A 25,408-nucleotide genomic window follows, 5' to 3' on the forward strand; every position below is an offset into this window, starting at 1 on the left:
CGGGTTGAGATAAGGACAATTTAATAGAACACCACAAAGACTAGGCAGCTACAATGACGGCCAAGGGACATCAGAAAACAAACAATGCCAAGTGTAACTGCTCACCATCCACAGCCCAGCACTCAGCCCAACAGCACAAACACAGTTCCCACACTTGCCACAGCAACACCCCAGGCTGGCTGCTGCCCTTATATCCTGAGCCTGACATGACATGGGATTGAAAAGCCTGGCCACGCCCCCTGGCGGAGGCTGGGGAGAGTTAACCCTATCCCAGCCAAACCCAGGACAGGGAGCTATCTTGTGGAGGTCACGGGGCAATGCATCTCCTTCCCCTCAGCCCGGACTGATGTAGAAAATTTTGTTACACAGACTTCCCAGGTCCTTAGTCACTCTTATATGAGTTGTAATATTACTAATTAATATGTCTGGTATATTACATATTTTGTGGAATCTGGACTCATCTGGGTATCAGAGAGGACAAATTTGCGATGGAAACGTTGAAATGCACCCTGAAGCGGCCAGTCCCTGGGTGACAGAGTGTATGGATGAATTTGGGCAAATTCCTAGGACGGTTATGACCTCCTCTAACCTGGGATTTTACACCTGAACAGATAAAAAAACCTGCTTTACTGGCACGCCATCTAATAGAAGGGTGTCTTGCCTACCCCAATGAGGCCCATCAGGTTCAGGCACTGTACTGGGGCGTAGCCTCTGCCTACTGAGCTGCAGTTCAGTCGTCTCAGAGAACTATGGTTGAGGTGGAAACTCAAACTGTATCTGAGACCATCATGGTTGAGGCAGTCGCAGTCCAGTCCTCTCAGAGAACTATGACCGAGGTGGAAATTCAAACTGTATCTGAGACCACCATGGTTGAGTCAGGGAATCAAACAACAACCACAGTGGTTGCCCCAGTAGTGAAAAAGAAACAGTGTATAAGGAGGTCAACAAGTCCATATCATAGATTAGTAAAGGCAGAAGTGGAGGAAGAGGAAAGGTTAGAAGAACAAGCTGGTCCTTCAGTAAGGAGATCAGGAGAAGGAGTGATAAAAATCGAAAAGGAAATGGAAACTACTCGGACCCTCACCTCATCAGAACTTTGAGATATGCAAAAAGATTCCAGTCGCCAACCAGGTGCCTGGCTAGTCTGATGTTGGGATAACAGGGCTGACAGTCAGCAATTGGAAGATAGAGAAGCCCAACAGCTGGGATCTCTCGCTAGGAACTGGGGAATTGATAGAGGCATTGGAAAGAAGACCTCAATCTGCAGTCTCTGGAAACAACTGCTCTCAAGTGTAAGGGCAAGATACCCATTCAAGGAAGATCTTGTAAATGCCTGAGGAAAGTGGACTACAGCAGATGAAGGCATCCAGTACCTAAGGGAATTAGCTGTGTTGGAAGTCATGTATGGTGATCTAGATAATGCTGAGGCCTCCACAGATCCAGATGATGTCCAGTGTACACGGGCCATGTTGAGAAAAGTGATTCAAAGTGCCCCAGATACGTATTCTAATATCTTGGCAATGGTGTATCACCCAGACATGGATATACCAACAGTGGAGAGAATATCTTCTTGGTTGCAAAGCTGTGAAGAGAGTCTCTGCACCTCCTCACCAGTGTGGAATGATGGCCTGACTGTCAGAACTGCCCCAGTCATCCACTGCCCCAACCAGGGGAAAAGGAAGTCCCAGACGTAGGAGTACGCCATGAAATGAACTCTGGCTCTTTTTGCGTGGCCAAGGGGAGGATATGAAGAAATGAGACGGTGAACCCATTTTTAAGCTGGAAGCACGTGTACGTGAACTAAGGGGGAACACAGCTGTTAGAAAAGGATCACCCAAGAAGGCTGTCAGCGTAGTAGCTGCCAGAACAAAAGAAGACAATCAGCAATCTCCCAGACATAAAAGAACTGCAATCACCTCCTTCAATGCCAATGAGGAGACTCCAGGTCTGCAATTGCAAGGATCAGATAGCGAGTATTGTGATGAAGAACAGAAATAGAGGGCCCCTGCTGTAGAGAGTTTTGTGGAGACTTGGCTAGAGGAAAGAGGACATGATAGAATACAGCTGGTTAGGTGTGGGGAGTTTTGTAGAGACTTGGCTAGAGAAAAGAGGACATGATAGAATACAGCTGGTTAGGCAGTGAGCACTAAGCGATAAGCTACTGGACTCCTGCTCAAGGCCGTGAGAGCAAGAGAGTGGTATGATAACAGGATGAGAAAATCAGGAGCCTGGTTTGGGTTGATCAGCCACAAGCATCCGAAGTATGTTGAAATGGGGGGGGGGGTTGTACGTAATTGGGAACCAATGATGAGCTTAGCTTTTGCAATATGTATGAGCCTGATTATTGTATCTATAAAAGAGCTGTATCTTTGCAAATAAAGTTGAGACTTGTTGCACTACAGGGTGGGCTTGTCTCCCATTGTCTTCAACAAATGGTGACCCCGACGCGATACACGAAGGACGTGATATACCGACTGGGCACCACGGCAGAGCGACGAAGGGGTTCGGGTCCTATGCAGCAAGGACGGCAATAAGCGTGAAAATTGGGAACACGCCGTGCCCTGGGTGACTGTATAGACGAGCCCGGCCGATACGTGCCGCCGGACCTTGAAGGGCTGCAACAGCGCGCTGACAAATAGGTATGGAAAGGCAAGCGGCATATAATTTATTTACTGCATTCTTGCAGAAGCGGCAGATAAAGGGTATAGATCTGCAAAAAGACCTACCAGGGTTGTTAGCTTATGGGTATGCTAAGGGAGTGTTTCAGAATCCACATACAGTGCATGAATTGAGTGAATGGCGTAAATTTGGGGATTTGCTGTGGGAGGCTACCCTGGAGGATGATAAGATAGCTGAAAAGTTAGGGAAGCTTTGGAGGAAAGTGCACAATGAGTTGTTGCAACATCAGGCAGAAAAGAAGGCTGCTGAGCACGCATCAGCAGCACAAAGTAAGAATAAAAACTATGAGCATGACCGGTTCCAATCCACCTCGCTGGCTCCTATCGTCTCAAAAGTAGTGCTCCCCACCCCGCGTGTAGAAAATGACCCTGAAGGCACGGATGGGGTACGAGAACCATATGGGCCATCAGCCCCTCCTGGGGAACGAGAGTGCCGGCCTAAAGAGCCCCCGCCTCTCCCCCCGCCACTTAGTGAGCCCGTCCCTGGGGCAGAGAGTGAACTGGCAGAGGCACCTAGAGTAGCGCCGGGAGAAGCGCCGGGAGAGGGGTTGAGAGCAGCGCCGGGAGCGGCGCTGAGGCGGATGATACCGAGAAAAAAGAAAAAGGTTCTTCTCTACACAAGAGTTTTTGCAAAGTCAGGGAGGCGAAGGGTCTTCGGAGCAGAGCCCCCGCGGGAGAGCTGCTTCCCATTCGAGCCCAGCCCGCCGAGTTACCCCTGGGACGACTTGCAGGGGAATGCCAAGTGGGCGGAGTCGGGTGGGGGTGCAGCGCAGGATGATCAGAGGAGAGTGGGGGAGCGCGACCCCATGTTAGACTGGATACCATCGGGCACGCGGGGGAAGAAAAAGAAAACACGGGAGAGCGTAATACCGACTGCGCCGCCGGCGCCGGGGGCGGCACGGAGTGAGCCAGACCCCCCCCGCCCCTTCCATCCGCAGCCGCCGCCACGCAGCCGCTTCCCGCGCCCGGTCAGTGTCTCCGGTGCCCCCCCCACACACCGCGCCGACACCGTCGGCCCCAGCCCTCATGGACCGCTGGGCTCATCCTTTCCATCCTCAATACCTTGCCTCAAAGAGTGTGGAAACTGTTGGTCGTGATGTTATGCATTTTGCTGTAAAGGTGATGATGAATACTGGTTTTCTTACAGTGGAGGCTTTCTAAGGCGTTTTGGGTGTCGGGAATGGAACTTGGAAGAACAGAACATTTTGGCATTGAGAAGCTAAAAGGTGGTTTATGTTGATGCTTCAAATGATTGTGGTAAATGGTTTTAGGTAATTTCAACAACCCAAGCAAAACATGTGGCTTACACTGGCCAAAGCAATCAATCAGTCTACAATATGTTTATCAATGGCCACTCCAGATAATCCTTTTTCTACCTGTTTGGTGGGAGTTCCATCAGATGTGGCACAATGGCCTGTACCAAATGCATTAAAACCAAATCCCTTAGTTAAGGGTAATGGCAAAGTTGACAACTGGGATTTGATCATTTCATGGTTGCCAATAATAACAACAGAGCCACAGGAGTTAGAATTATTGGGATCTATAAAGATGGATATTTGTGTTATGTTTAATTTTACCAGCAATACCCAAACATTTGGGACAGAATTTGGATCCCATCCTGGGCGTGTATAAGAACACAACATCTTGGTGCAATTATACTTCACCAAAAAGATCCAGGTCTTCTGCCTGTACAGTTACCAAAGGGAATTTTTCTGATCTGTGGGGACCAGGCATGGCCTGGGATACCCTCGAGATTACAAAGGGGACCGTGCAGTTTGGGACAACTTGATGCCTAATCACACAATGATTTAGAAACATCATTGTCCAAAACAATTTGTGCATGCATTTACTGGCGAATGTGATGACTATGTTACCTTTGGTCTCCCTCAACAATAATAGCAACTAGTATATTTGCTCCAGGTGTAAGAGTATCTGCTTTATTAACTCAGCTATGCAAATTAGGATACTGGCCTAGCAAACAAAGTAACCAAACCTCAATGACATTAGAAGACTTGATTAGTAATGTAAGTAGTATTAGCCATACAACTTTGCAACATAGACCTGCTAGAGATTTTACCTTTAGCACAAGTATAATAACTTTGTTTGTCAGCTGTGCTTTTTTTTTCAGTGTATGAGAAGAAGCTTACCAGGCATGAGTTGCTAAAACTAATGTGCAGATTGTCCTTGAGCTGCTCTCTACTGTGAGAAACGAAGAAGCAAAAATACCTACGAGATAACAACTTGGAGCAAGGAGGAGGCTGAGGCAGCGTGTGAAACTGCAAGGCTTCTCGCAGAAAACTACAGCTGGCTTTTAGAGAAAGGACCAATTAGAAGTACTATAAACACGATAGCTTTGCTGCTGATTATGGAGGTCTGATGCTTGTTAGTAAAATTTGAGTTATAGGCTGCCCGCAGGGGTCATGGACATACCAGCTATCCCCATGCATTGAGCCATGGTATCCCTCACACTAGTCTTAGGGAGGGGGAGAGCATGGGATGTAGAAGATATGAGTATAATGGTCTACTGAGTCTCTCTTGCAGATTGATGTGTTTCTCGGAGTGCTTGCCGTGATGCAGATCAAGATGGAGTCACTCAACTATTGGCAAGATTGAATAGTGAAGTGGAACATGACCAGCACCTGATCATATCTTCCTGCAATTGGCTCAGCTAGCATATGTGCTGGGCAGACACGTTATGTATCAGCCCGTGCCACAGGATACTGGAGTCATCGAGCATAGGGAGGGGGAGATGTGGTAGGCGTCCGGAAGATATCGGGTTGTAACGTGAGAGGTGAAAGGTACAGAAGAGGTGGGCACAGGGTGGAGTGAGAGGAGGTGCTGGTGGTGGCAGGTGTGAGCACATGGTGTAAACAAGGGGTTGAAGTTTGGCAGATGGACGTCACTCATGTGGCAGAGTTTGGAAGACTGAAAGATGTGCATGTAACCATAGACACATGGAGCAAATTCATTTGGGCAACAGCACAGACAGGGGAGAGGGCCATACATGTGGAGCGTCATTTATATAGTTGTTTTGCAACAATGGGAATTCCTCAGAAAATAAAGGCAAACAAGAGGCCAGCCTATATAAGTAAAAGCATAGAACAGTTTATGAGGCAATGGGGAGTTAAACATGTAGCAGGGATTCCCCACTCCCCCACAGGACAGGCCATAATAGAAAGAGCTAATGGGACTCTAAAAAGATATCTTGGTAAATATGGGGATGTTAAAGACCCACATATGAAATTGTTAAAGGCCTTATTTGTTATGAACCACCTGTGTGTGTTTGGGGAACAGAAGCTACCACCTGCAATAATACATCATAATACAAAGGCACAAAAGGAGAGAAAGAAAGAAATATGGGTTAAATATCGTGACCCTAAAACAGGGATATAGCAGCCTCTGGCCAAAGTATTATACTGGACACGTGGGTATTTGTGTGTTGATTCTCATACAGGATCCATTTGGGTGCCAGCCAAGTGGACAAGAGCTGTCCTTGAAGCTGCAAAGATCAAATCATCCGATGAAAAAGGACAGGAAGAGATTGAAGAATAAATACACCCTCGTCTTGCAGTCATTGGAGGACTGGCTAACAATCAAAAGACTGAAGGTTATATAACAGAAATATAGCGATTTTTAATGAATAATAATGTAATGTTTTGTTATAACCATAGCTTCTAGTGTAACTATCATTGCTAACAGCTTGACACATTTTAATCAGCCTAGAGATAATATTTGGATAACCTTTGCTAATCGAACTGGTCAATCATCTCTTTGTCTTAGTTTGGGAGGGGTTACTAATCCTTTTAAAACGTGTTTGATAGGATTGCCCATGTGGAATCTGGAGGAATTTTGTGGACTAATAGATAATAACACCTTGTGTAATAGAACGGGGCTAAGCACAATTAGGATGAGAAACATCAATGTAAGATAATTAAGTCTTTTAATACCACATTAGCCTCACCCCCTGAGGAAATAGATCTGTTTGGAAGTGCCAATGCAAGCTTTGGTACTAATGGAACTGGGGGAAATTGGGTAAGTTTTATGTCATGGGATATCCACAATTTTAATAGAAATTGAAAATATTGGGCCACCTTAGACTCTTCTTTGAAGTCAGAAATGGTATTTAAGCAATTGTATTCCAGCTGTAATGGCTCTAGTATCACATCACCGAAGAAATTACCCATGGTTATATTTTTAACCTGTGGAGAAAGGGCCTGGAATGGAATACCAGTAAATCCCCCAGGTGGACCCTGTTATTTGGGGAAACTCTCTTTATTCCACCCTAACTTAACCGCGCTAATGCAGCTTGCTAACCATAATAACAGCTCTCGCAAAAAACATAGTTATTATGAGTTTGATTGTACTGATATTGGTCTCCCACGATTTTGGAGTGAACTGAAGCAAGTCATAGTTGCCACCCTTTTTGCCAGGAGCAGCAGCCAATAAGGCCATGAATTTGGCTAAACAGTTAGGATGTTGGATTAAGGACGAGGTCAATTAAACTTCAGAAATGATTGGTATGTTAACAGCTGATGTTCGAAGTGTAAATCATGCAGTGTTACAAAATAGAGCTGCCATAGGCTTTTATTATTAGCCCACGGACAATAGAAAGAACATTTGAGAGGATGTGGCAGGCTAATACCATTTTCCAAAAAGAAAACGGGGGAAATGTGGGGAGTTTTGTAGAGACTTGGCTAGAGAAAAGAGGACATGATAGAATACAGCTGGTTAGGCAGTGAGCACTAAGCGATAAGCTACTGGACTCCTGCTCAAGGCCGTGAGAGCAAGAGAGTGGTATGATAACAGGATGAGAAAAACATTAGCCTGGTTTGGGTTGAGCAGCCACAAGCATCCGAAGTATGTTGAAATGGGGGGGAGGGTTGTACGTAATTGGGAACCAATGATGAGCTTAGCTTTTGCAATATGTATGAGCCTGATTATTGTATCTATAAAAGAGTTGTATCTTTGCAAATAAAGTTGAGACTTGTTGCACTACAGGGTGGGCTTGTCTCCCGTCGTCTTCAGCAGTTAGGCAGTAAGCATTAAGCGATAAGATATTGGACCCTTGCTCAAGGACATGGTGTCCTTGAGTAAGAGAGTTGTATAATAACAGGATGAGAAAACAAGAACTTAGTTTGGGTTGAGCAGCCACAAGCATCCAAAGTATGCTGAAACAGGGGCGGGGTTGACATTGAACTGGGAACCAATGATGAGCTTAGCTTTTGCAATATGTATGAGCCTGATTATTGTATCTATAAAAGAGTTGTATCTTTGCAAATAAAGTTGAGACTTGCTCAGCACTACAGGGTGTGACTGTTTCCCGTCGTCTTCGACACCCTGCCTCCAGCCAGGAGGAGGAAAGGGATGACTGAATCTACTGGACTGTGTGGGTTCGATGGCCTGGCACATCAGACCCACAAAGGTATAAAGCCTTAGTAGACAGAGAAGCACAGTGTACATTGATGCCATCAAGGTATAGGGGCACAGATTCTGTCTGGATCTCTGGAGTGACAGGGAGATGTCAAGAATTATCTGTATTAGAGGCTGAAGTGAGCTTAACAGGGGACAAATGGGAAAAACATCCCTTTGTGACTGGTCCAGAGACCCCTTGTATTGTAGGCATAGATTACCTCAGGAGAGGGTACTTGAAAGATCCCAAGGGATATCGATGGGACTAATTTTCGAAATAATCTCATAAACTCCTGGGCAAAGAAACATGGCATTGAGTGGATATGCCACATCCCCTATCACCCACAAGCCTCTGGAAAGATTGAGAGATATAACGGATTAATAAAGACCATGTTGAGAGCACTGGGTAATGGGGCATGGAAGCAGTGGGGTAAAAATTTAGCAGAAGCCACTTGTCTGGTTAACAGCAGAGGTTCAACTAACCGTCCTGCTCCTGCCCAAACAAAACCCCTACATACTGTGGGAGGAGATAAGGTCCTTGTAGTGCACCCAGGGAAGTGGCTGGGGAAGGCAGTATGGGTTGCACCTCCCATGGGAAAGGGCAAACCCATTTGTGGGATTGTCTTTGCCCAGGGGCCTGGGTATACTTGAGTGATGAGAAAGGATGGGGAAACTTGATGTGTGCCTCAAGGAGATTTAACCTTGGGGAAAAATAACCTGTTATGTGAGTTGTCTGTTGTAGGAGGTGAGGTATGAACTTCGCAAGAAACCAGACAAGTGGACAAACCAAGCTGTTGCTGGTGCCCAACATTGAACACACTGTTTCCCCTGGTCTGGATATCCATCTTGATGGATGAGACATAAGTTATGGCCTGCTCCAGTGAACATCTACAGAGGATGAAAGATACAAGAATATTGTTGTTTGTTCGATGCAAGATGCAAGAGGGAATACGAGAATGGTGTTTGTTGAAGAGTGGGGGTACTGGTTAATGAGAGCAGATAAGAATGTATATGGGTTGTTAAGATGGTTTGTCTGAGCATGACATAAATGGTATGGAATAAGGGGTGGAAACTGTAGTGGGTCTGGGGTGGTGGTGATTTTCCACAGCAGCTCTTGCAATGCTGTGCTTACTTGTTGGTATTGATAGCACATCAATGTGACTACTGCTCGCACAGCATCAGGGCTGTCCCTCCAGCATTCCTTCCTCCACCTTCACCAATAGCTGTGGGTGAGCACAATCTTGGGAGGGATCATGGCCAGGACAGCTGACCCAGGCTGACCAAGGAGATGTTCCATACCATATGACGTCAGCTCAGTAATATAAACTGGGGAAGACAAGCAGGAAGTGGGGGCAAGATTCATTTCTGGCCTTCCAAAAGTAACCGTTACGTGTACCGGAGCCCTGCTTCGCTGCTGATGGGAAGTAGAGAGTAATATCTTTATTTGCTTTTGCTTTGCTTCCCGCGCACGCGGCTTTGCTGTTTCTTTATTAAACTGCTTTTATCTGAACCCACGAGACTCTCATTTTCTTCCCTTCCTTGGCTTGCTGAGGAGGTGGGTGATAGAGCAATGTGGTGGGCACCTGGCATCCAGCCAGGGTCAAAGTACCACATCATCAGAGATAATGTCTTAAGAAGAAATATATTTTGCATGAACAGTAAGTTGCAGAAAGAAAATTGTTCTGATTACTAGTAAATATAAACCCAGCTATCTTTACAGTACATATATAACAGATATATTTTAAAATATTTAAAGTATGTCTAGCGAGCTCTTTGTCTAATATTTTGAAGACAAATGTTGGCAAAATAGCAAAACATTCTTACAGATAACATGTGAAATCACTTTTTGAAGTAATTTCCAAGTGTCTTTTTGTTGGCTCCAGTTTACTTTAGCTATTTACCCTGGATTGCCACAATGTCTTATAGATGAGGAGACTCCTCCCCCGCAGGTCCTGCTGCACTCTCCCCATATTGACCACGAACCCCAGCCCCCATCTGTCCTCTGGGGCCAAGTGCCAAAAGGTATGCATTCTCAAAAAAAACATTTCACAAAAAAAACCCCCCACAAAATTAGCTTCCAGGCTGACAGTTACCAGGACAGAAACATATAAAGGTCAAGCAATGAAAATTATAAGCATTAATATTCACCATATAGATAACAACTAATTTTTTTTTTTCTAGCCATATTTAGACGGGTTTGCCCCATCGTTGCCAGTTGTTCTGTCTCCATTGTTGTAGCCATCCCCACAGAGCATTTGCCACCATCCACGAATCAGTGTAGAGGTAGATCCTTGGCCATTTTTCCCATTCATCAATGTCTAAAGCCAACTGGATGGCTTTTACCTCTGCAAACTGACTGGATTCACCCTCTCCTTCTGCAGCTTCTGAAATTTTGCGTAGGGGACTCCATACAGCTGCCTTCCATCTCCGATGACTTCCCACAAGGCAGCAGGACCCATCGGTAAACAGGGCATACTGCTTCTCATCTTTTGGCAGGTCATCATACGATGGGGCCTCGTTAACACGTGTCATCTTCTCTGGTGATATTTCACCATCTTCGCACTCTGGACAGTTTGTGATCACCTCCAGAATCCCAGGGCAGCTAGGCTTCCCTATATGAGCTCGTTGTGTGATCAGTGCGATCCACTTACTCCATGTAGCATCAGTTGCATGATGCGTAGGGAATGCCTTCCCCTTGAACATCCAGCCCAGCACTGGCAGTCGAGGTGCTAGGAAGAGTTGTGTTTCTGTGCCAATCACTTCTGAGGCAGCTTGAACTCCTTCATATGCTGCCAGTATCTCCTTCTCGGTTGGAGTGTATCGGGCCTCGGATCCTCTGTATCCCCGACTCCAGAACCCGAGGGGTCGGCCTCGAGTCTCTCCAGGTGCTCTCTGCCAAAGACTCAAAGTAGGGCCATTCTCCCCAGCTGCAGTGTAGAGCACATTTTTAACATCTGGTCCTGTTCAGACTGGCCCAAGCATCATCGCATGAACAATCTCCTGTTTAATTTGTTCAAAACTTTGTTGCTGCTCAGGATCCCATTCAAAATCATTCTTCTTCCGTGTCACACGGTAGAGGGGGCTAACAATCATACTATAATTTGGAATATGCATTCTCCAAAAACCCACAACACCTAAGAAAGCTTGTGTTTCCTTTTTGTTAGTTGGTGGAGAAATGGCTGCAATCTTGTTTATCACCTCTATTGGAACATGACGACGTCCATCCTGCCATTTTACTCCTAAAAACTGGATCTCCTGTGCAGGTCCTTTGACTTTACTGTGCTGAATGGCAAAGCCAGCCTTTAGAAGAATTTGAATTATTTTCTTTCCTTTATCAAGGACTTCCACTGCTGAGTCACCCCACACCACAATATCATCAATGTATTGCAGATGTTCTGGGGCCTCACCCTCCTCCAGTGTGGCCTGGATCAGTCCATGGCAAATGCTGGGGCTGGGTTTCCACCCCTGGGGCAGTCGATTCCAAGTATACTGCACCCCTCTCCAAGTGAAAGCAAACTGAGGCCTGCACTCTTTTGCTAAAGGGATTGAGAAGAATGCATTGGCAATATCAATGGTGGCATACCATTTGGCTGCCTTGGACTCCAGTTCATATTGGAGTTCCAGCATGTCTGGCACAGCCGCGCTCAGCAGTGGCGTGACTTCATTCAGGCCACGATAGTCTACTGTCAGTCTCCACTCTCCAGTAGACTTTTGTACCGGCCATATAGGGCTGTTAAAGGGTGAGTGAGTTTTGCTGATCACCCCTTGGCTCTCCAATTGGCAAATCAACTTATGAATGGGAATCACAGAGTCCCTGTTGGTGCGGTATTGCAGACGGTGCACTGTTGTGGTTGCAATTGGTACCTGTTGCTCCTCAACCTTCAGCAACCCCACAACAGAAGGGTCCTCTGAAAGGCCAGGCATGCTGGATAATTGTTCAATCTCTTCTGCCTCCACTGCAGCCACACCAAAGTCCCACCTGTATCCTTTTGGGTCCTTAAAATACCCTCTCTTAAGATAATCTATACCTAAGATGCATGGAGCTTCGGGGCCTGTTGCAATGGAATGCTTGTGCCAATTTGTCCCAGTCAGACTCACTTCAGCTTCTAATACAGATAGCTGTTGAGATCCCCCTGTCACTCCAGAAATACAAATGGATTCTGTCCCTTTAAAATTTGATGGCATCAGAGTACATTGTGCACCAGTGTCCACTAAAACCTTGTATTCTTGTGGATTTGATGTGTCAGGCCAACGTATTCACACAGTCCAATAAACCCGATTATCCCTTTCCTCCACCTGGCTGGAGGCAGAGCCCCCCTAATACTGGTCATCGTAGTCATCATTTACTGTTTCCCAGGAAACACCAGAGGTCCCCTCGAGGGAATCAAAATTGCAATCAACCCTCCTGTCTTGTCTAGGGGGTTGCTCACTGGAAACTGGAGCGACATTCCTCCAAGGAGAGTTACTTCTTTTAACCCTTCCTTTCCGCAACTCCTGTGCCTGTGCTTTTGGAGTGGGTGATCTTGGAGTAGATGGGGTAGGTGGCCTATCCCACTTGCTCATATTCTCTCCTTAGTCTTGTGGATGGGACCGTGAAACATTCTGGGGTGTATACTCCTTACGTTCCTGCTCTTGAGCACGGGGACGCTTATTCTTAACAGTTGGAGTACTGACAGGTGGAGAGCGAGACACGAATTGGTCAATCTTCCATGACATTTTCTCTATAGCTGAAACAACAGCCTGTAGGGGACAAGACACAGTTTCTTCATATTGCCGAAGTTGAGCAGCTAGTTGTTCCACCCTTTGCCTCTCATCTTCTTTCCAGGAGACAACTGCCAACGAACTGGCATAGTTTGGTGGTGCACTTTGTAGGAACTTTCGCCACATAACTTGTGTGCATTGAACTTCATCTGGGTCTGTGGGCGCATGGTCATTATAAATAATCTCCAGCACAGCTAACTCCCTCAGATACTGAATGCCTTTCTCCATGGTGGTCCACTTGCTTGGGGGGCTTGTAATATCTTCCTTGAAGGGGTATCTTTCCTTCACACCCAAAAGAAGTCGTCTCCAGAGGCTGAGGGTTTGTGACGGTCTTCCCATAGCCTTATCAGTGCCCCCATCCCGGGACAAGGAGCCCAATTGCCTGGCTTCCTTGCCCTCTAAGTCCAAACTGTGGGCTCCATTTTCCCAGCATCGGAGTATCCAGGTGATAATGTGCTCACCTGGGCGACGGCTGTAATCTTTCCGCACGTCTCGCAGTTCACTCAGGGACAAGGACCGGCTGATTATCTCTGGCTCCAACTCTTCTTCCCTCTGTGATATCCCTTGTTCATCTTCATCCTTAGTGCTGCAAACTGGTTTTTTGTGTATTTCTTTTTCTGTACAGGAGCAACTGATACTGGCACAAATTGATACTCCGATTCATCAGCAATTGTATCATTTGCCTCGGTTTGAGTAGCCACAGATGTAACAGCAACAGTCTGGGTTTGAGCATCCACAGTTGTAGCAGCAGTCTGAGTTTGAGTGGACACAGCAACAATATCCACCGTCTGGGTATGAGTGTCCACAGTGGTAATAGCAACAGTGTCAGCAGTCTGGGTATGAGTGTTCACAGCTGCAACATCCACTGCTGGAGTCGGAACAGCAACTGGTTCTGGCACAGCTGAGTTGACTGCAACATCCACTGCTGGAGTCAGAACAGCAACTGGTTCTGGCACAGATGAATTAGGAATGGGTTCGTGTGTTCTCCAAATCTTTAAAGGTAAAAAGCTCCCTGGACACCTGCCCATATTCCATATGCCTCTCCGCACAGCTCTCAAAAAAATTTTTACAATTCAAGCCGAGGTGAAAACAAGGGAAAATAATACAAACATGGTAATTAGAACATTCCAAGTATTATTGTTAGAATCCATTAGAAGCACCTTGAAGAAATGAGGGTGACATAGTGGGAGAAATTAAACATGTCAATTTTTCCCATAAATTGAGTGCCATTATTAAGTTCTAGGAGAAAGTGTGGAAGAGACAAAAAAGCCATGTACACATTCCAACCCAACTTAATAACCCGTGACAAAATCATATCATAAGCCAATCCCATCCAGTACAGTAACATGAGAATTTTCATACATTTTCCACAGACGAGAAACACTATCATAGGACATACATGATGCAGATAAGAGGACATGTAATACTGTTAGCATTACTGTATATGGAAAGTTAGAAGTAGTTAGGCTAAGGTCTGTATCGAGGCCTAGTGAGCAGTGTGGGATGTTGATGTAACCTAGCAGTCTAGGGAACTAGTGGGGCATGCTGAGCTTGTGCATTCTTGCTTAAACAAGCAAAGAGATTAGTGAAGAATGCTGAACGCTGAATCTTGTTTTTCTCAAAGAAATCGTTATCTCTTTACCTGTTTACCTGTTTGTTATCTATGGAAATTTCTGGTTGTGGATTCAGATAAGCATAGTCTCAAGTAACTACATGAAAGAGCACAACATAATCCTAAAGTCTAAGAAAACTGGTAAACATCACCGGGACCTGATGAAGTAATCATTTGTGGAAAGTATATAAACTCTGTGAAATTTTCTGTTAGTGGGGGCTCTGACTTTGGACACTAGTCCTCAGGTCCCTAGGGCCCTCAATAAAGCACCGCATAAAACGACCTCGGTTGTTTTGTGTTTTCCTTCGGGAACGGGCAGCAGTTTTCTGGCGACCGCGGCAGGACTCCGAAGGTGGCTGGAGCGGTTCGCGTGCTGATCTACTCCACGCCGGCACTGAGAGTTTCTCGGGGAGTCATCGGTTCGTGCCCGACCCCCGCACCTGGCGGACGACTGCTATAAGGTAAGCCCATAGGTGCTTTATTTTCTGGTATGGGTGCCTGCTCATAAGACGAGGCGGCGATCCTCGCTGAGTTGGGCTAAGACGTCTTGGTGGATGCCTTGGCTGTAAGACGCGGCCAAAGCTGTGCAGGTCCGGCACTTGCCCCTCGCGGCGTCGAGAAGTGGCAAGTTGGTTTGGTACTGGTTATTGGTTTTGTGGTTTTTGTTTGTATCGTTACAGTGTTTGTGTTTGCTGTTATTTTGTCTGCTGTTATTTTGTTTCGTGAATACTTGAAATGATGCCGCTTAAAACTTTTAAGCCGTTAGTTCAGTCTAATAGTAAAATCCCAGGAAACACCCCATTAGGATGTTTGCTGGGAAGATGGAGGAGTGCTGGATTTTATCAAGATTTGAATAAGGGTAAAACGATAAACTATTGTAATCATTGGTGGCCTTTATATGAGTCAGAAGGGGGACCTGCGTGGCCCCTAAACGGTACTGTCGATTTGGGTATTATATCGCCTTTGATGCAGTATTTACGGGACAATGAGAAATGGGATGATATCCTGTATTTGGATTTATTTTATTATTTAGGGCGAAAACTGGATTGGCAGAAGGAATGTGGTATTTTAGTTTTGGAAACAAAGGAATTAGGGTGTAGTGAATGTAAGAAGAAATCTATGTGTGTTAAGTGTTTAGCTGCCTCCTCTGGTCCAGAGGAAGATTTATCGTTATGAGTTGCTCATAGTGGATAGGGTCCCTCTGCTCCACCCTCTGTTCCACCTCAGATGGAACAGGATAGTGAGGACGATGATAATGAGGAGGAAGAAGAGGATGAAGATGAGGACACCAGGAACTTGGATAAAATGTTAGAAGTTGCGTGGAAGGTTTATAATAGTAGGGGAAAAAGAATCAGCTAAGCGGCAACAAGCAGGTATACTGGCTGTAATTCAACAATCAGGAGGACAAAGGGGCCGAGGTCGTGGTAGGGGAGGCTCTGCCCAAGGAAGAGGTGGTTATGGTCAGGGAAGAGGGGGATTTCGAATGGGAAACCTTAACCAAGGAAAGCTAGGTTCTAATCAGTGTGCTTTTTGTCGATAGATAGGACATTGGAAAAATGAATGTCCTGTGAAAAATGGAATGGGGGGTGGCGCCGTGACAATGGGTAGTTATCCTATGCCTCAGGCAGATGTCGCCCAAGCCCTGGTTTTGGGGAATTACCAAAATCAGAGCTGACTAGAGCAAGGGTTAAAGGTAAGGTTAGAAATAAATGGTAAAGAACAGGAATTCACAGTTGATACAGGAGCTACTTATTCAGTTCTCAACAAAAGACTGGGACCAATAAGTGATACCACCGTACAGGTGGTAGGGGCTATGGGTCAGCTGGAAGAAAGACCATTTTTGCAGCCTCTAAATTTGAAATTTGGGGGGAAGGAATTGGATCATCAGTTTTTTTTATATGCCCAATTGTCCCAAGCCCCTGTTTGGAAGGGATTTATTGTCTTTGTTAAATGTGAAAATAATATTTGAAAATGGGAGAGTAAAATTGGAGATTCCAAATGAAGAAATTGGGAAAATTTTTGTAATAAAGGAAATAGAACCTACTCCCATTCCAGAAGAAATAGATCAGGCAGTTGTACCCTGGGTATGGGAAACAGGGACCCCAGGAAAGTCAAAAGCTGCCCAGCCTGTTGTTGTAGAACAGGAGAAAGAAGAAGAAAAAAAAAAAAAAAAGAAAAAAGAAAAAAAAGAAAACCAACCGGTTAGGGTTAGACAATATCCAATCAAGTTGGAGGCTAGGAAAGGAGTGGCTCCACTGATAACCCAATTTGTGATTCAAGGAATTTTACAGGAATGTGAATCTGAGTATAACACTCCTATTTTTCCTGTAAGTAAGCCTAATGGTAAATATAGGCTAGTGCAAGATTTAAGGGCCATAAATGAAATTGTAAAGGACATTCACCCAGTGGTTGCTAACCCTTATACTCTGTTAACATCTGTGTAGGAAAGGTTTAAATGGTTTACAGTAATTGATTTGAAAGATGCCGCCTTCTGCATCCCGCTGGCATTACCAAGTAGGAAGTATTTTGCATTTGAATGGGAAGATCCAAATTCAGGAAGGAAGAAACAACTGACATGGACACGGCTTCCGCAGGGTTTCAAAAACAGCCCCACTATTTTCGGAAATCAATTAGCCAAAGAGTTGGAGGAATGGAAGACTGAACAGGTAAGAGAATCTCCATTCTCTTATGTGATTTTGCAGTATGTGGATGATATTCTGTTGGCAACTGAGGAAAAGGAAGTTTGCCTGAAGCTTACAATTGCCTTACTGAATATGCTGGGACAAGCAGGATATCGAGCATCTAAGGAAAAGGCCCAGCTCCTCAAAGAGAGTGTTCTTTATTTGGGATGTGAATTAATGCAAGGTCAGAGACGATTGGGCACAAACAGAATTGAGGCAATATGTGCCATACCCCTTCCAAGGAATCATCAGGAACTGAGATCATTTTTAGGAATGATTGGTTGGTGTAGACTGTGGATTCTAAATTTCGGATTGTTAGCCAAACCCTTGTATGAGGCTTTGAAGGAGCCCCAATTGGAATGGAGTCCACAAAGGAAAAGAGCCTTTCAGGAGCTAAAACAAGCTCTGAAAGAAGCACCTGCCTTAGGGTTGCCGGACTTAAATAAGGATTTTCAGCTTTATGTAAATGAAAGGCAGAATCTGGCTCTGGGAGTGTTGACCCAGAAAATAGGGTCATGGAAATGCCCAGTGGGATATTTTTCAAAACAACTGGACAATGTTAGTGCTGGTTGGCCGTCATGCTTGAGAGTAGTTATGGGCCACAGTGATCCTCATATAGGAAGCCCGAAAACTGACTTTGGGAAGGAAAATGGAGGTCTTTGTGCCCCATATGGTCTTGGCTGTCCTGGAACAAAAGGGGGGTCACTGGTTATCATCCAGCAGAATGTTACAATATCAAGCTATATTAAGAGAACAAGATGATGTGGAACTTAAGATAACTAACCATATCAACCCAGCAGAATTTCTTCGCAGTAAACAGGAAGAAGGGGAGCTGGTTCATGATTGTGTAGAAACAATTGAACAGGTGTATGCGAGCCGAGCAGACCTAAAGGACACACCGTTAGAAGATTCAGATTGGGATCTCTTTACCGATGGATCCAGCTTTGTGGAAAATGGAACCAGATCGGAAGTTCTCACCCTGTTGGATGTGGTACATAAACCAGAAAAGGTAGCAGTAATGCACATCAGGGGACATCGTAAAGAAGAAGGAAAGATATATCGAGGGAATGAACTAGCAGACATCACTGCTAAAGAAGCTGCTCGACAGGTTTGGACTCAGATGGCTTTAATACGAACCAAGGTGAGCCCTGTTTCTCGTTATATGATTCGGGGACCGAGCTATTCTGCCGATGATGAGAAATTGGCGACATATCTAAAGGCCCAGAAGAATGCAATTAGATGGTATGTAACGACAATGGGACAAGTGGTGGTGCCCAAAAATGTTATGAAGTCTATATTAGAGACCGAACACAATAAATGCCATTGGGGAGCAGAGGTGTTGGTAAAATTTTTGAAAAAGGAAATAATTTCCAACCAAATGTTAACGCTGGCGAAAAGGGTGAATGCCATGTGCCCAGTTTGTTTAAAGAATAATCCTATTGTAAGGAAACAGGTGCAGTTGGGAAAATTACAAATAGGACCAGAGCCTGGAGATTATTGGTAAGTCGACTTTTCAGATCTTCCAAGGGCTCAGGGACTTAAATACCTGTTGGTGTATGTGTGCACCTTTTCGGGGTGGCCAGAAGCCTTCCCTTGTAGAACAAACCAAGCAAAGGAAGTGGTGAAGACTTTGTTGAAAGAAATAATACCTAGATTTGGAGTACCACTGGGATTATCATCAGATAGAGGCCCACATTTTGTGGCAGGGATAGTTCAGGAGGTGGCTAGGACATTAGACATTACCTGGAATTTACACACTCCATGGAGACCCCAGTCTAGTGGTCAAGTAGAAAGGATGAACCAAACATTGAAAAATCAGATCAAAAAGATATGTCAGGAGGCCAAACTTCAGTGGCCCCAAGCTTTGCCGTTAGCGTTACTTAGGATTAGGATAAAACCTAGGGAAAGGATAGGAGTAAGTCCGTATGAGATACTGTACGGCAAGCCTTATCATGCCACCGTGTTAAAAGGAGACCCGCATGCATTGGGAGACCAGGTGATTTTTAACTATGTTATGTCGCTCAATAGAGTTCTCCACGCCTTACGGGGTGCCCTTCAATGGAATCGGCCGCTCCCGCTGGAAAATCCAGTGCATGATATTCAATTAGGAGATCAGGTCTATGTGAAGAATTGGTTCACAGACCCACTGAGAGAGACATGGGACGGTCCCCATCAAGTGATCTTGACAACTTTCACAGCTGTGAAGGTAGCAGGGACCAACGCCTGGATTCACTACACTCGAGTCAAGAAGGTTCCAACCGAATGGGAAACCCAAGTGGCATCCCCCACTCGAATGATATTTCGAGCCAAACAGCATTCTTAACTATTGTACTGTTGATATTATTGAAAATGGTATCGGTCAATGGATTTGTATTTGTCACTGTTACAGAACCTGTGGTTACTGTTATGGAAGGGATGGATGTCAATTTAACCTGTGACATTACTGATGACCAGGGAGCTGGAGCCAAGGAAATAATTGTGATTTGGAAACTAGGACAAACCAGATTGATTGCAAGTATTGTTACTGTTTGGAATAAGGATACCCAAAAAGGAAGTGTTACCTTGCAATTGACTAATTTAACGTTAGGAGAAGCAGGAGTATACATGTGTTTGGTGTTAATTCGGGAAAATTTTGATTATAAGCAAATAGATTTGAGAGTAGTACCTTGGTCCCCGATTCAGGAGGGAGTAGAAGTAATACCAAAAATAGCTTTAGTGGATATGTGGGATGGCCCACCCTTGAGGATAAAACTGCACTTTTACTTCACAAAGAGAATGTGAAGCCCCGGTTCAAGTTAAATGGTGGAAAATGGGACCTCAAGGATTGTGGGACAGGATCGAGGAAGGAATCAGTTGGTGGAATGTGGGGAACAGAGGGATAGGATGGCTGAATTATACTCAACCTCTGTTGGGTAAGATGGATGGACAATATCTATGTGTAGTTGTATGTGGACCCTACTCTAATTATGGAAAAAGAAATGTGCAGGGCCAACCTCATTTGAATCAAGGAATTAGGGCCACACAAGGGGTGTATCAGGCCAACGAAGGGAAAATAGTTATTTTAACATGTAAAGTGAATCCTAGAATGAGTTTTTCAGATTTTGGGTGGTGGTTTGGAGATAGCAGTATACAGCCTGGAAGGAAATATCGGATAGAGAAGAGGTTAGGCGGCACCATAGTATTAATAATAAATGACGTACAGTCAGATGATGAAGGGATGTATTGGTGTTGGATAGCCAAAGATGCGTGGTGGGCCCACTCTAGGATTTAGTATCATTAATTAGAGGCAAATATAGCCGAAGGAGAATACGGGATCTAGGAAATGGGACAATAAACTTCCATCGAGATGAAGGACGGGAAAACTTAGTGGTCGGGTTGATTAGAGATTTTGGAATGATTCAGAATGTATCTAAAATTACAGCATGTTTGCCACTACCTCAGGCTGCAGGTGAACCTATACCCTGGGGAATTATTCCAATAACAACCATGCCAGAAACCTCTGTTAATTTTACTTGGAATTGCAGGCAAGTATCAATAAAGTATGAAGAGTGGATAAATGGGTGTTTAATAAAGGGGGATTTAACGGAAAAAGAGTGTAGATCATTGCCGGGGTATTATAGATGGGTTAGAACAGGTCCTTATGGGAGAGGTGGCAATATTAAAGGTCGCTGTACAGTAGATAGTACTATTCCAATAATTGGATATTGGTGTAGTAGCACAAAAATAAAAGTTGAAAAGATTAGGAATGAAGAGATCTGCCAGAATGTTACACAACAACAAACTTTGGAAGATGAATGGGACACAGTATGGGGACCTGGTTTGTTGGAATCATATAGTTACCTAGGTCCAGTACAATGGTGTATACAATGGACAGGGGAGAAAGATCAGACTCACGATAGTGTGATGGCTACATACACTTCTGTGAGACCATCCAGAGATCAGAAAGAAATATGGAACTGTACGAAAGTTTTTACTTGTGACTCCCCAGAGAGTCAGATAGGTTTAGTCCCTGTTAGAGTTCTGCTGAAATGGGGGTGTGAATGTCGGGGATATAATCATACGATTAAAGACAAAATAAAGGGAGATGTACATGAGAAAGGGATGTATGGCCAGGAAACTTAGTTTGGGTTATGGGTCATGGGCAATGGACCACCCATTTACCAATAGATGGTCCAGTAACTCAAATAACCTTGGGAGTTCCCACATTATGCCCATTTTGGAGACAATCTAAATTAGAAACAAGGATAGCTCGGAAGAAAAGGGAAATAGGTGATGATATCAAAGTAGAAGATGAGTGGCATGAACCAAGTGATGGAGTAAAATTTGTCTGGGCTTTAGAGTCTTTGTTTGCACAGGTTGCATCTTACCGTAATAGGGAAATGTTGTATAAGCTACTGGGCCAGACTAAAAGATTAGCAGCAGCCACCAAGAAAGGGTTTAAGGATATGAATTTGCAGCTACAGGCAACTAGCAGAATGACTTTGCAGAATAGAATGGCCTTAGATATGTTGCTGCTGCGGGAACATGGGGTCTGTGGTTACCTGAGCAAGAGAATTGATCACTGCTGTATCCATATTCCAAACATGACAATTGAAGTAGAAAAAGATATTTTACAATTGGAGAAGGTTGAAACCGAAGCCAAAGAAATTGAAAAAGAAGCTCAACATAATTGGAAAGGAGCAATATTTGATTCATTGGGACTCCAGGTCTCTGGGTGGATTTCCTCAGTCATCCAATATGTAATTATGTTTGTTATACTATTGATGATAATTTATATAGTTTACAAGTGTATTTTAGGAACCATTACCAGAGAAAAGCTCAACACCTGCAGATTAATGAATGCAATGACCAGAAATGGAACTGGAAATGGGTCTCCTCCTCCATCATATAAGGAAACCACTACTTGAGACACGGACAATAAAGACAGATGATGTTGAGCATCCTTGCAAGATAGAAGAATGCTCAAAAGGGGGAACTTGTTAGCATTACTGTATATGGAAAGTTAGAAGTAGTTAGGCTAAGGTCAGTATCGAGGCCTAGTGAGCAGTGTGGGATGTTGATGTAACCTAGCAGTCTAGGGAACTAGTGGGGCATGCTGAGCTTGTGCATTCTTGCTTAAACAAGCAAAGAGATTAGTGAAGAATGCTGAACGCTGAATCTTGTTTTTCTCAAAGAAATCGTTATCTCTTTACCTGTTTACCTGTTTGTTATCTATGGAAATTTCTGGTTGTGGATTCAGATAAGCATAGTCTCAAGTAACTACATGAAAGAGCACAACATAATCCTAAAGTCTAAGAAAACTGGTAAACATCACCGGGACCTGATGAAGTAATCATTTGTGGAAAGTATATAAACTCTGTGAAATTTTCTGTTAGTGGGGGCTCTGACTTTGGACACTAGTCCTCAGGTCCCTAGGGCCCTCAATAAAGCACCGCATAAAACGACCTCGGTTGTTTTGTGTTTTCCTTCGGGAACGGGCAGCAATACCACCATACAAGCATATCAACCAACATTGTGATCAGCAATCAGTTAGTGTCAGGAATGTACACAAGGAGTTTGTTTAAACCCACTCTGTTCTATTTCAACCTCGCGGGCCCCACGTTGGGCGCCAATTAATGTCGTGGTTTTGCCCCGCCGGAGCAAAGGGGAAGAAAACCGCAACTCCTCCTCCTCCCCCTCCCGACGGAATGCGGAGGGGATCGGAGAATAAAAAAAAAAAGTAAAAGAGCCCGCGTAAGTTGAAATAAGAACAATTTATTGGGGAAAATTGAAGAGGAACAACTATAACAAAGAAAAGGGGATATTACAGAGAAAACTGATGAGTGATGCAGTTGCTCACCACCCGGGACCTGACCTAAGCAACCGCTCCGGACCGGCGACCCCGGAAGAGAGCTTGTTCCGGCCAGCCCCCACCTATACACTGGGCATGACGTTAGGATGGTATCGAATACCTGCTGGCCAGCCTGGGTCAGCTGTTCAGGCTGTGCCCTTTCCTGGTTCCTCACGGGAATTAACTCTATCCTGGCTCAAACCAGGACATTTTCCTGAGTCCTAAGGCTCTTAGGTCAGTCCCAGCAATGTGGAACATATGTAAACAAGTAACTGCAGCCACTCGCAATGATCTGAATTACTCTGGATTTTTATGAAAGAAACTTAAAAGGGAATTTAACCTTCAGTCATTACTCAGGAAAAAAAGAATTAATAGGAGTTCTATATGAACAAGGATTGCACAGAGTGTTAGTAAAAGAAAATTAATAAGAATCCTTTATATTTTTCTTAAGAAATTGCCTTTTGAATAAAAAGATACTTCTAGACTGTTAAACATTAGAGACTAAGTGCAAAGCTCTCGGGAAGGTGCATTAAAATAAAGCATAACAAAACATGTAGCTTATGAGCAACTGTACCTAGATGCAGAGTGGTTTTACATATAAACACATGCTACCATTTGTTATAAGTTGCTGTGATAAAGTTCACTAGCCAATTTAAGTGACTCATGGATCAAATTTATTAAGCAAGCGGCAAATAAGCAAAACAGCGCCGGGCGGCCGGGAGACTCTGCTCCACCAACGGCATGCAACCCCCCCTCCCCCCTCCCCCCTCCCCCCGTATCACAGTCCTTTTATACAGTCCTTATCGGTTGGGTGCATCGCTCCCTGGTGTACTCTGCGCGTGTGCCCGTCTTGTTACTAGGGGGTCTTCTTCTGCCTCCTGGTGGTTGTAGGTTGGTCGCTGGGATGAAGTCAGTAGTCTTCCTCTAGTGGCCCGCTCATGAACTCTTCTCTTGGCTCTTATCAGCTCATGCGCAACCTATTGTACCTGCTATAAGCATCTCAGCCAACTGCACCTGTGCACATTGTAGAAACTTACGGTTTAAGTTTTACAAGACTTTGACAATGACTTTAAACGGTTCCTTGCACAACTATTCTTTCATGATTTGATTAACGAACATGACCTTTTCCATTACGCATTTAATGTTAATATGAGCGAAATCTGTAGGATTATTTTTCTAGAAACATTCATAATTGTTTCTTCTCTAAAAACATGTTTATATTCCTCTTCCTTCTCTGTATGTGCTGTAACTGTTTTAAAAAAGCTGTTACAATCCAGCACATTAATGTTTATAAACCTCACATGCCTGTTTATAAACCTCATCCTCTATCAGACAGAGAAATTGTCCTGCTTTTAGCTTGGACAGAGTTCACTTTTTTCCTAGTAGCTGCTACAGGGTTTGGATGTGTGTTAAATATAGGATTGATAACACAGAAATTTTTCCATTTTGTTGAGCAATGCGTGCACAACATCGTCTTTTCTGTTTCTCACCCTGTACTGCCAGCAGGTAGACTGGGAGTACACAAGAAGTTAGGAGGGAGCATGGCTAGGACAGCTGAATTGAACTAGTCAAAGGGATATTCCAGAGTTCTGTTATGTATTATGTAACCTCTTACTTGCTATATATAATTTTTTTTCTCCTTGTGCTGCTGCTTATCATCCAGGGCAGGTGCATTAAGATTATTGCTTGGCTGTACGTCAGGTTGGGGTTTTTTACAATAAAATTATGGGTCTTGAGATTAATCTAGTCTTTGTACTCAGCATTGCCATCATCTCTGTACTTTGGAAACCTTCTCTCAGAAACTATTAATTGCCGCGAAGTTTTCGGCTCTTGGCCTGAAAAACCAGACTCGAAGTCTGCAAACCAGACTCTAAGTCTGAAAAACCCAGGCTCGAAGCCTGAAACCAGACTCTAAGTCTGAAACACCCAGGCTCAAAGCCTGAAACACCCAGGCTCAAAGCCTGAAAAACCCAGGCTCGAAGCCTGAACAACCAGCTCCAAGCCTACTTCATGCGGCGATCAACCCAGGGTCCGATTCTCAGCTGGGTGGGAAAAAATCAGTCCTACTCAATGTGAGTGATAGCAGAAATCTTCTTCTTTATTGAGAGCAGGCTCTAACTTATATACACAGCAGCTTCAAAGCTAGCTCAGCAACAGCAGCTAATAGATTACATTCTTATGTTCATCCTACTTGCGGTTTCTGCCATAAGCAAGCTCCCTCACATTTTCCCATCTTGTTTTTCCCCGAAGTTGTTTTCCACCTTGAGCTGTTAGCTCGTTAGCTGAAAAAAGCCCGACCTTGAAGGAGCAGAAAGCGGCCTGCTGTCTACATGACAGCAACTGCTTTAATCATGGCTCTGACTCTGGTCTTGATTGTGCATTAAATTCATATAACTAGAACTCAGACTGCCTTGCCCCATCAGGCCTAACATAATAC

Source organism: Colius striatus, chromosome W (genome assembly GCF_028858725.1).
Source record: "Colius striatus isolate bColStr4 chromosome W, bColStr4.1.hap1, whole genome shotgun sequence".
NCBI lineage: Eukaryota > Metazoa > Chordata > Aves > Coliiformes > Coliidae > Colius > Colius striatus.